The sequence below is a fragment of the Capra hircus genome, chromosome 16 (genome assembly GCF_001704415.2).
Source record: "Capra hircus breed San Clemente chromosome 16, ASM170441v1, whole genome shotgun sequence".
Classification (NCBI taxonomy): domain Eukaryota; kingdom Metazoa; phylum Chordata; class Mammalia; order Artiodactyla; family Bovidae; genus Capra; species Capra hircus.
In genome coordinates this window covers 36,391,036-36,403,478 of record NC_030823.1, presented here as the reverse complement: position 1 = coordinate 36,403,478, position 12,443 = coordinate 36,391,036, and the positions used below count along the sequence as shown (strand labels likewise).

Here is a 12,443-nt window from a genome sequence, read left to right as displayed (position 1 = left end):
TAGAATAGTGATCTTTTTCCCTCCCAGGGTATTACCTTCTCGTTAGCAGAAGAGTTGATAATGAAAATACTACTGGGTGAACAGAAAATAAAAACAAATAGAAATATGAATGATCTTAAGCAAAACCTCCTCCTCATGCTAAAAGTGAGGCTGCAAAATGAAAAGTCATTGCCCCACAACATCCTGCAGCAATTGAATATTTGTGTCTCCTAATTCCCTGACTCTGTACTGGCCAGTTGCATCTTCCTCCAGACTGAGCAGTCTTCTGTGCATTCAACTCTTTCTCCATATGAAATACAATACAATTGGTTTGCAATTACTAAATTAAAATCACATTCTAGAACTGCCTGCTTGAAATTACACCCAGGCAGCCTTTACTAGAGTTTTGTGTGTTCCCAAATGCTTGAGACACTTATTTACAGACAATCTCCAGGCCTACTCCCACACATGGCAAACCTTATTTCTCCTATTTCCAATTTAGGAGGAAGCATCTCACTGCTGTCCTGACTGTATGACTGCTGCTCAACAAAAGGGAAACAATCAATCAATATCTCTCATCCATGCTATATCCCTCCCTCTCTTCTTCTCTCTCTTCTGCCTCTCCCATCTCTCAAATGTAACTTCTATGATTATCCAAAAGCCACAGAAACATAAAAATAAAAATTTTTTCATCTTTACAAATCAGAGTCCCTATCAAGATTGAAAAACAGTCAAGTCTAAGTCAAGCATTAGTAGAAGCTCTGTGTTAGTTTTCATAGATTTTTTCTCTTTATTTTTTCATAGATTTTTTTCTCTTGGTCATGTTTTTTGCAATTTTTACTTTGATATAGCACAAAGATAACTTATATTCCACAATTCACACAGCCGCTTTCATCGATTGATCTGTTTCATGTTCCCCCATAATTCCAATCGTTATTTTATCTTTTCTCTCCTTTTGATTGTTAGCCTGTTGCTTGCAGACACTGGGACAGGGGTGTGACTGTATCATAACACAGTGCTTGACATGCAGGCAACGTGATGATTCAACACGGCAGGACAGGCATCGATGCCCTGTGCCCTCTGTCTAGACATTTCTTGTGCCAGTTCTCTCTGGATCTCACAGCTCCCCTCGTCTCTTTTAGAGGTAAAAACACAGGAAGTATTTAGAGGCAGAAACACAGAAACAATCATTCAGTTTGATGACATGCAAACAGAGTGAAAAATAATTCACCTGGACAAATAAGGGATGAGGTGAAGATGGGGAAGGAGACTCTAAAGACTGGAAAGAGAAGAGGAGTGGGGAATGTAATGGATTGTTCATTCCATTTTCTGGCTCTTTCATGCCTCCTACCTGTATCAGCAGCAATTTTCTTTTAAGCGTTTAATAGCATTTCACTTTGAGTCTTGAGCTCTGGATGGGAGTCTGGAAAAGCTATTGAGAACTTAGTTCTTCCTTCCGCACCCCCACATGCACGCAGAGAAACCCATACACAGACACGACCGGCACACCCATGGAGAAGCCACATGTGCACCTAAGAACACATGGACCAGCAGACAATAAAAACGCCCAGCGGCAGCCAGAACTGTTCCAACCACACATGCCTTCTGCTGCAGACAGCACATGTGCTTGCATTCTCACACCCACAGAGACACAAAGACCCACACACAGATGCCACAGCCACACCCACAGTCCGTCCTTACTCAGCTCTGACTTTCCTCCCACATCCCCTGTTTGAACACAGGACTGTCTCTAATTAGAATTTCTCAAGTCCGTCTTTGCCTGACTAATCAAACTTCTCACTGTACAGCCTCATGAAAACTCATCTTCTAAAATGCTCAAAATAACTGAGAATGGAAGAGAAGCAGAACACAGGTCGCTGACACTTGGGGGAACTGAAATTTGGAAAGTTAAGTGGAGAGGCTGTCAAGGTTAATAGTGTCCCACCTTCCCACCAGATATTTCAGTAGATGGACACCTGGGTGATCTGGAAATGGTGACAATGGAGTAATTACAAAAGACCACTGGTCCTACAAGGAAAAGAGAATATGACCTATAAGGGGAAGAAAATGAACTTGAGAACCAAATAGACTCAGATCCAAAAATAGCAATGTCATTTACTAACTGGTAACTTGGACAAGTTATTTAATCTCTGAGCAACAGTTTACTCAATAATGAAATTTACATTCCAGTATCTTTATGAGAATTAAGTGTAATGATATATGTAAAGTGATTATTATAGTGTTTGGTGTCATAAAAATCTGTTTTATTTTTGTTGTTGAAGTTGTTCCCAAAACATCCTGTGAGTTCTCCCAGCAAAAGACTCTTAATTTTCAGACACTCTTAAGACAAATAAGAAAAGTTATATACTCACTCTTTCCTCAGGAACAGAATGCATTGGTAAACAATATTTGATAATGGAAAAAAATGAATGGGCAAATAAGTGAATGATTGAATGAATGGTGTAACTGTATTATATACCTTGCTGTTCTTAGAATCATCAGTTACTAATATTAAATCTATCATGTAGTTCTAGTGCTAGAGGTCTCTCAGTTTAATAGGAGAGACAACTCAGGAAAACCTAATTTTAATAAAATGAGAGAGAGATTGCAAGGTTTTATTAAAGCAGCAGGAAAAAAGTATTATAACTCTGCAAGAGGGCAAGAGGATGTCCCAAGAAAGTTTTTCCAACCAGTGATATGCAATCTAAGTCTTGAAAGGTTTTATTGGGCAGAAAAAACTGAATAAGACATTTTAGGAAGAAGAAGGATCATGGGCAAAAGTACAAAAGCACAAACTATGTTTACTTGGGACAAAATGAATAGGCCAAAGTAGCTAAAATGTTGAGAAATGAGGTGCCAGTTCAGTTCAGTCACTCAGTCGTGTCCTACTCTTTGAGACCCAATGAACTGCAGCAGGCCAGGCCTCCCTGTCTATCACCAACTCCCGGAGTTTACTCAAACTCATGTCCATTGAGTCAGGCAACCATCTCATCCTCTGTTGTCCCCTTCACCTTGCACCTTCAACCTTTCCCAACATCAGGTTCTCTTCAAATGAGTCAGTTCTTCATATCAAGTGGCCAGAATATTGGAGTTTCAGCTTCAACATCAGTCCTTCCAATGAATATTCAGGACTGATTTCCTTTAGGATGGACTGGTTGGATCCCCCTGCAGTCCAAGTGATGTTCAAGAGTCTTCTTCAACACTACAGCTCAAAAGCATCAGTTGTTTGGTGCTCAGCTTTCTTTATAGTCCAACTCTCACATGCATACATGAATACTGGAAAAAGCATAGCTTTGACTAGATGGACCTTTGTTGGCAAAGTAATGTCTCTGCTTTTTAATATGCTGTCTAGGTTGGTCTTAACTTTTCTTCTAAGGACTACGCATCTTAATTTCATGGCTGCAGTCACCATCTGCAGTGATTTCGGAGCCCAAAAAACTAAAGTCTGTCATTATTTCCATTGTTTCCCCAACTATTTGCCATGAAGTGATGGAACTGGATGCCATGATCTTAGTTTTCTGAATGTTGAGTTTTAAGCCAGCTTTTTCACTCTCCTCTCTCACTTTCATCAAGAGGCTCTTTAGTTCATTTTTGCTTTCTGCCATAACTGTGGTGTATCTGCATATCTGAGGTTATTGATATTTCTCCCGACACTCTTGATTCCACCCTGTGCTTCATTCAGCCCCACATTTCGCATGATGTACTCTGCACATAAGTTAAATAAGCAGGGTGACAATATACAACCTTGACATATTTCTTTCCCTATTTGGAACCAATCCATTGTTCCATGTCCTGTTCTAACTGTTGCTTCTTGACCTGCATACAGATTTCTCAGAAGGCAGGTCAGGTGGTCTAATATTCTCATCTCTTGAAGAATTTTCCACAGTTTGTTGTGATCCACACAGTCAAAGGTTTTGGCATAGTCAACAAAGCAGATGCTTTTCTGGAACGCCCTTGCTTTTTCAATGATCCCATGGATGTTGGCAATTTGATCTCTGGTTCCTCTGCCTTTTCTAAATCATTTGAATATCTGGAAGTTGACGGTTCACGTACTGTTGAAGCCTGGCTTGGAGAATTTTGAGCATTACTTTGCTAGCGTGTGAGACAAGTGCAATTGTGTGATAGTTTGAGCATTTTTAGCATTGCTTTTCTTTGGGATTGGAATGAGAACTGACCTTTTCCAGTCCTGTGCCCACTGCTGAGCTTTCCAAATTTGTTGACATATTGAGTGCAGCACTTTCACAGCATCATCTTTTAGGATTTAAAATAGCTCAGCTGGAATTCCATCACCTCTGCTAGCTTTGTTTGCGGTGATGCTTCCTAAGGCCCATTTGACTTCACATTCCAGGGTGTCTGGCTTTAGATGAGTGATCACACCATCATGATTATCTGGGTTGTGACGACCTTTTTTGTATAGTTCTGTGTATTCTTGCCACCTCTTCTTAATATCTTCTGCTTCTGTTAGGTCCATACCATTTCTGTCCTTTATTGTGCCCATCTTTGCATGAAAAGTTCCCTTGGTATCTCTGATTTTCTTGAAGAGATCTCTAGTCTTTCCCATTCTATTGTTTTCCTCTATTTCTTTGCACTGATCACTGAGGAAGGCTTTCTTATCTCTCCTTGCTATTCTTTGGAACTCTGCATTCAGATGGATATATCTTTCCTTTTCTCCTTTGCCTTTTGCTTCTCTTCTTTTCACAGCTATTTGTAAGGCCTCCTCAGACAACCATTTCGCCTTTTTGCATATATTTTTTTTGAGGGGATGGTCTTGATCCCTGCCTCCTGTACAATGTCATGAACCTCCATCCATAGTTCTTCAGGCACTCTGTCTATCAGATCTAAACCCTTGAATCTATTTGTTATTTCCACTGTATAACCGTAAGAGATTTGATTTAGGTCATACCTAAATGAATGGTCTAGTGCTTTTCCCTACTTTCTTCAATTTAAGTCTGAATTTGGCAATAAGGAGCTCATGATCTGAGCCACAGTCAGCTCCTGGTCTTGTTTTTGCTGGGCCAAATGGTAACTCTGGAAAAATAGTTTTGGGAGCTAGCTTATGGAAGACCTTGCATAATGAGAGTCTTTGCACACAAAGACATTATCTTTAACTCAGAGGGTGACAGACAAGAAAATGGCCTGATCAGATTTGCATATTTAAAGAGATCACTCTAACATAAGCACAAGTATCAATTCAATCAGGACAAGATGGAAGCTGAGATGTCAGTTTAAGTCCTCAAACTTTTTCATGTGCGTTATTACAGTGGTATCCCTAAGGCAAGAAGACAGAGTATATAAAGAAGAGGATTTTCTCTGCAAAATCTGTTAGAATGTTCGCAAGAATTAGGAAATGTTTGGAATCTGTGTAGTGAGTAAGAAGGAAGAATTACAGATGACTAAGAATACAAGATTATGTGATTGGCTAAATGTTGTTTTGTTAATCAAGATAGAGAACTAGTTATCTATTGTTGCATAATGATTTAATCCCCAAAACCTAGTGGCTTAAAATAACAATCATTCTATGATCATCTCTTACGGTTTTGGAGGCCAATTGCCTTAGCTCTATGGTTCTTGTTCAGGATCCCTCATGTGTTGCAGTCAGATGGTGGCTGTGGTTGGAGTCATCTCAAAGGGTTCTTCTTTCTTGTGCCTGGATATTCATACCAGCTGTCCACTGGGACCCCATTTGGAGCTGTTGACCACTTGGCCTCACCATGTGGCTTAGGCTTTCTCATGGCTTGGTGGCTAGATGAGCAAGTGTTCCAAGAGAACCAGGTAGAAGTGAATAGAATTTTTAGGACCTGGCCTTAGAAATTACGTAGTCTCTTCTGCTGCTAGTCACTTCATTAATCAAAGTCATCACAAAGGTCCACCAGGTTCAGTAGGGAACAGAGATCCTCAACTCTGGATGAAAGGACTTGTAATGTCACATTCCAATGTTACAGTGAGATATGTTGCAACAGTCATCTTAGAAAAATGCAATCTGCCACAAGAACATAGAAGAGCAAATCTGAGTCCTGTTTTAAATGTGTCGAATTTCAAATGTCTGCAGAATATCCAGATGAAAAAGATAAATGAGAAATCATAAATTTGGTTTTGGAGTTCAGGAGATCTGAGAGTTAATCAGAATATGTGTAGTAATGGAAGTCATGGGGCAGATGCTATTGTTTCCAGGGAGTAGGGAAGAAGAAAGGAAAGAAGGTAAGAGAGGGGAGAAGGAAGGAAGGCAGGATTATTATTTTCCTAGGACTTCTAGAACAAAGTACCTGCAAACAGGAGCTAAACACAACAGAAATGTATTGTTCTCATGGTCCTGGAGACTAGCAGTTTGAAATCAAGGTGCCGGCAGGGCCATGATCCCCCAAGCCTCTCATGGAGGAACCATCCTCACCTCCTCTGGTTTCCTTAGCCTCCTGGTGTTCTTTGGTTTGTGGTAGCAAAACTCCGGTCCCTATCTCCCTCTTCACATGGCTGCCTCCCCTGTGTATATATGCTCTACCAAATCTCTCTTATCTTTAAAGGACACAAGTCATATTGGATGTAGAAACCACTTTACTCCAGTATAATCACTTGTTAATTTAGCCAATTACAGTTGCAATGACTATTTCTAAATAAACTCACATTCTAAGGTACTAGGGGTTAGAGCTTTAATATACCTTTTCCACGCATGCTCAGTCACTGTTGTGTCTGTGTCTTCGTGACACCATGGACTATAAGCCCTCCAGGTTCCTCTGTCCATGGGATTCTCAAGCAAAAATACTGGAGTGGGTTGTCATTTCCTTCTCCAGGGGATCTCCCCAACTCAGAGATCAAACCCACATCTCCCACACTGACAGGCAGATTCTTCACCACTGAGTCAACTGTAAAGTCCAATATATCTTTTTAGAGGGGTCATAATTCAGCCCACAATAGGGAAGAAGGGGAAACTATGACAGAATCAAAAGCCCAGAGAAATCACAATGTAAGGAAGTAACAGAGGAAGAGAAGCAGTGGGGAAAAAATCAGAAGAAACAGCCTGGGAACTCCACATGGCACAAGGATTTGGGGACAGAAGAGAGAAAGACGCGGTTAAAAAGTACTCAGTTAACAAAAGGACAGAACAGTTTCTATTTGAGTCTATTGAGTCTACTTCCCAATAGAACAGTTTCCATTGGGAGTTTCCATTGGGAGATTCTTGGAAACTTTTGTGGGACTAGACTTAGTAGAGGAACAGAAGCTAATTTGTGAGACGCTAACAGAAGGAAAATTAAGAGGCAGCCAGCCGTCAGTCTACATCACTGGGCTACACAAATTTGAGAGTTACTCCTTTAAGAAGTTTGCTCCAAAGTTAACACTAGCAATCTCTTCTTCCTATTAGCTAAGTTCCACATATAAAGCTCAAAAGAAAACTTGAAAGTGAGAGGAAGAGAAAAAGAAATGTAACTGTGAGGAGCTAGCTGGAACTGCCATTTTAGGAACTTTCCTGTGGTTTTCCCAGAACTGGAAAAGCAGTCTTCTGACATGATCTTGTCTAGGGTGGCTGCTTAATGCAGAGTATCCAGAAATCTTTCACAAAAGTGAGAACTGTGGATGTCAGGACAGGATGCTGCAAAAAGAAAATGCGTGATTAATTTAAGGAATAATAGCAAAGGTTTGGAGAATGGAGAGAGAATGAATACAAATGCCAGGAGAAAAATGACATGGCCTGGGCTAGGCTTAATTATTTATTTCTTTGATCCCTAGGGAGCATCCAAGTATAGGGGCCATTCTAGATAGCTTTCTTTAAAACTGTGGTTTCCGCAAGTGAGCCACGGAGGAAGAAGCCTTTTTTCTTCACCAACACTCTTCACATACCTGTTGCACACCCCCAAGACCCAGACCTGCTGAATTTCTCACTCTTCCCTGAATCTCCTGCTCCTCTTCCATGTTTTATTCTCATATTCTCTGCTTTCTTCCATTAAATAGTTCTAACTTTTGCTTTTCTCTTATCCCTTTCTCGTAGTCCATCTAATCTTGGAAAAGACAATGGAAAAAATGCTCTGTCCCACCCCCTTTTCTAAAACTTTTGCGTCATCCATAAAATCCATAGTTGTCATCTTTTTTTTGTGACTATTTCCCAAGTCACAGTGACAGAAAAAATAAAAGACAACACTTGCAGAGTTCCCACAGAAGATGGAATAAGGTGTTCACATGCCCTGAACTGCAGGCCATCAACTGAATAGAAATGGCAGAATTCAAGCTGGAGTTTTACAGGCTAAATGTGGTCAGTGCAATGGCTCCTAATGTGTCCCCAAAGGGCAACTGATCCTTTATCCTTAGCAATCTTTATTCCTAAGGAGAATGAGAATTTTGGCTTAGGATTCCCATCAGAGGGAGTTTTGTTCTAACTGTTTGAGTGCACAGAAGTACTAGTGATCTATCTCAACCTGTTATCAATAGCTTACTGGGAGCAATGGGGTAAGGTGTATGGGATAATAAATGGACAAAACTTTAAACACACAGATAAAAGAGTGAATAGGAAATGTGTTAAGTGATGCAGCTTAGCACAAGTTAACAAGTAATATAACTATTCCCATGTGAAGTATAATGAGCAATATAATTTGGGAGGCAACAGATTTTAGCAGACAAGAGAGTAGACTCTAGAGCCAGGCTCCCTTGGTTCATATCTTAGTGCTACTGGGGCAAGTTATTCAGTATGTGTGTGCCTCAGTGTCCCCAGCCATAAAATGGGAATGGCAATAATACTGATACCAACTTCCTAGAGAAGGCTAAACGAGTTCACACAGATAAATATTTTAGTAGTGACACCACATAAAATTTACTTTTATTATGAAAATTAACTGTTAAAGAAGTACCTAAACTATACTGTATTATTTTAAAATTTTGGCCTCTAATAATATATTTCATGATTCCCTGGTGGCTCAGATGGTAAAGAATTCATATAGCATGATGCATTTTTATATAGTACATAGTACAATAGAACATTTTTAGTTTAAATATGTTTTATTTTAAGCCATTTTTCTCATAAACACTTTAAATTTTTAAGCTCTAAAATGTTTTTTTAAGTGTAGCATTTTGTAAATGCTGTTTGTTCTTTACTCAAATATCCAAAAATATAAACAGAATATATTTGGTTTTTATAAAAGGAAATAAAATGAGGTTAATGTTGAAAATGAAAAGCAGATTTCTTTTAAAACTTGGCTTTAGATAAACACACATGCTATTGTTTTCCACAATAAAATGTAGCCAGCATTTTGGAAGGACTGGTATCCTGAGTATCAGTTTTAAATAATGAAATTTAAAATCCAGATTCTTAACCTCTATCATGTTTAAGGTGTGACCTTCAATAAATTGGCAGTCCATCCCGGCTTTTGCTTGGTAAATATCCAAGTGACACTGAACCAGCTAACTCTGGGTACCAGTAACACACATGTCATTGCCAGCGCCTTTGGGCTTCCCTGGTGGCTCAGTGGCAAAGGATCTGCCTGCCAAGCAGGAGACGTGGCTTCAATCCCTGGGTGAGGAAGATCTCCCAGAGAAGGAAATGGCAACCCACATCAGTATTCTGCTTGGCAAAGCCCATGGACAGAGGAACCTGCAAGCTACAGTTCATGGCATCACAAAAGAGTTGGACATGACTTAACGACTAAACAGCAACAGCCATAGCCTTTAAATGTGTTGCCTGCACACACACACGCATACACACAGACACAGACACATCTGCATCCGTTAGAAATACTTAGAGTAGCGGGTAACCTAACAGTGTATGTGGGATTGTTGTTTTCATACAACAAAAATGTGTGCAGGTAAATGGCTTCTGGCACTGGTTTACTGGTGCAAAATTGACAAGGCTTTCTCTTCAGCTTGTAGAATGGTTGTTTCGTAAGCTGTCAATTTAACTAACACTCCTGGCAAGAGGAAAGCGAGGAGGCAGTAATGTACTACATCGCTGATGTCCGTCCTTGCATCAGAAAAGCAGAAACATCCCTAGAAACTCCCTTCCCCTCTTCACACACACACACAGCCAACTTCTTCTTAGTTTTGTCACCCAGAATTGGGTCACATGACCACCTGTAGTTGCAAAGGAGTTTGGGAAAGTGCAGGACAAATTGCTAATGACTGCCTCAGGTTAAACATGATTCATCATCCGGGCCTAGGCGTTACCACCCTAAACAAAACTGAGGCTCTGCTATCAAAGTAGAGGGGACTATGGGGTAGGTAACAAGTAATGTCTGTCACAATAACTGACCACTTATTGGGAACCTGTATGTAGAAAGCACAGGCCTAATCACTTTACATACATCTTATCATTTAATCTTCACACCACTGTGAAACAGTTACTTATAAATGCTCTTTGTTCTCCATTCTTTATAAATAGGAAAGTGAACCTCACCAAAGTTGTAAGTACCTTGTCCAAAGTCACACAACTGGTAAAATGCAGACTGCGATTTGAACTCAGGTCTGATTCTAAGCTCACATATTTTATATCACATCATACTGCCCATCATCTTGACCATCAGTCCCTTGACCATCCCTAGTTCTTTCTGGCTACAACACATACCTCTGACTTTACACAGTCTTGATCACAAGCCTAGCCCCCCACCTAAAGTGTAAGACATTCAAAATCTTTATTTAGAAGATGGCATACTGTCTTCATGCCATCTTGGGGCTTCCCAGGTGGTGCTAGTGGTAAAGAACCTGCCCACCAATTCAGGAGACATAAGAGATATGGGTTGGATTCCTGGGTCTGGAAGATCCCCTGGAGGAGGGCATAGCAATCCACTCTAGTATTCTTGCCTGGAGAATCCCACAGACAGAAGAGCCTGGCAGGCTCCAGTGCATAGGGTTACAAAGAACTGGACACAACTGAAGTGATTCAGCATGTACACATGTGCCTTTCATACTGTCTTCATATATGTCAAAATGCTGGCAGTTCAACAGTGAATAGGACAAACAGGCTCCTGATCTTTCAGTTTCTGTTCTATAGGGGAAGAAAGGCATTAACCAGGTAAACAAAGATAATATCAGATAATGACAACCACCTGAAGAAGATAATGAGATAGTAATGTGATAGATAGATAAATAATGTGATAAATAATAAATAATGTGATAGATAATGTGAAGGTAATGTGATAATGAATAATCTACAGGCTACTTGTGATGAGACACCTAGAAAGTACTGAATTCTGATTGATAAAAGGAAACAGCCTGATCAAATTTAGGGAAAAGTGAACTCCAGGCAGAGGGGCTAAGAAGTGCAAAGGTCCTGAAGCAAGGATTTTTATATGTATAGAAAGTTGGTCAGGGACATTGGAAAATAAGGATTGAGAAAGACATGACAAGAAATGAGATCTGAGTGGAATCTGTATTTTATTCAAAATGCAATGGGAATTTGTATAGGTTTTACATAAGCAGGGGTAACATGATCCAATTTTTTTTTTTTAATCACCATGGTATCTGTGAAAAGAGTCTTGACAAGGCATATGAGGGAAAGTAAAGATTTCAGTGAAGTGGCTTGGCCAGCGAAGCACTAGCAGAAAAAGAGCAGACAGACGGTGCAAGACAGGTAAACATAATGACACAACTTACCTTTGGGGAAACTTGTTTTTTCATTCATTCCATTTTTATCTTGGCTTTGCAAACCACTCTATTTTATCACATTCATATGCCTGTGCTCCAATGAATTGTGTCCACTAGTTTTTTCTGAAATGCTTTTATAAAAAAAATAAATAAATGCTTTAACATTAATTGAGAAAATTCAGCCAGATATTTAGCATTTTTTCCTCTAGGCAGTTCTGAAGCAGTCAGTTCATTCAGCATCTGAATTCAGAGCACCCATATCTTCCTAGAAGAATAAATAAATAATAGTCTCATATCTTTTTATAAATGCAGGCTGTCAGAGGTTTAGATTTGCATAATTTGCCATAATGAATTATAAACTTTTTTCTTTTTCTCTGAGCTCGTGAAATTAGTCAGGATAATAGAAGTAAGGTTCTCCCAGAAATTGTGTCCTGGGGTTAATCAGTGTGTTCCTAATTGGAATTATGAGTGGAGTAAGTAAGAAGAAACACATGTCACTTTTGGAAGCTTCCAGGGTAAATTTACTATGGCTGGACACAAACTCCTGGAAAAACCATCTTCATTTAATTGCAGTGGGAGCTGATAATAGTACTGGTGTTTTTTAGAGTGCAAGTTAGATGAATATTACCCAACCCGTCCTGTTTTGCTTTTCTGTTATTTAAGCCCTTCAACAATGCCTGGCGAGCCATCCTCAGAGTGTGCCTTGTATATCAAGCTTAAGCTTCTTAAATTATGGTGGAAAGGAGATATGTAGCAACAGAATGAATTCTGTGCAAATAATTTGAATTTTCCTTTTCATGAATGAGGATAAAGATGGCTTTATCCAAATGCACAGGAGGAAAACAGGGCCTGGCCATTATCCGAGTAATTGAACAATGGAGAGAACTAAACTGAATGACTGAGGCTCA

General features: G+C 39.7%; 1 long non-coding RNA gene across 1 annotated transcript in view; it reads right to left on the bottom strand.

The window, feature by feature from the left end:
* LOC108637754 overlaps nucleotides 11,361-12,443 on the bottom strand; it is a 56,138-nt gene continuing 55,055 nt past the window's right edge. Inside the window, exon 3 of the long non-coding RNA XR_001919254.1 lies at nucleotides 11,361-11,666. This is a non-coding gene — a long non-coding RNA (uncharacterized LOC108637754). The remainder of the gene's footprint in view (nucleotides 11,667-12,443) is intronic.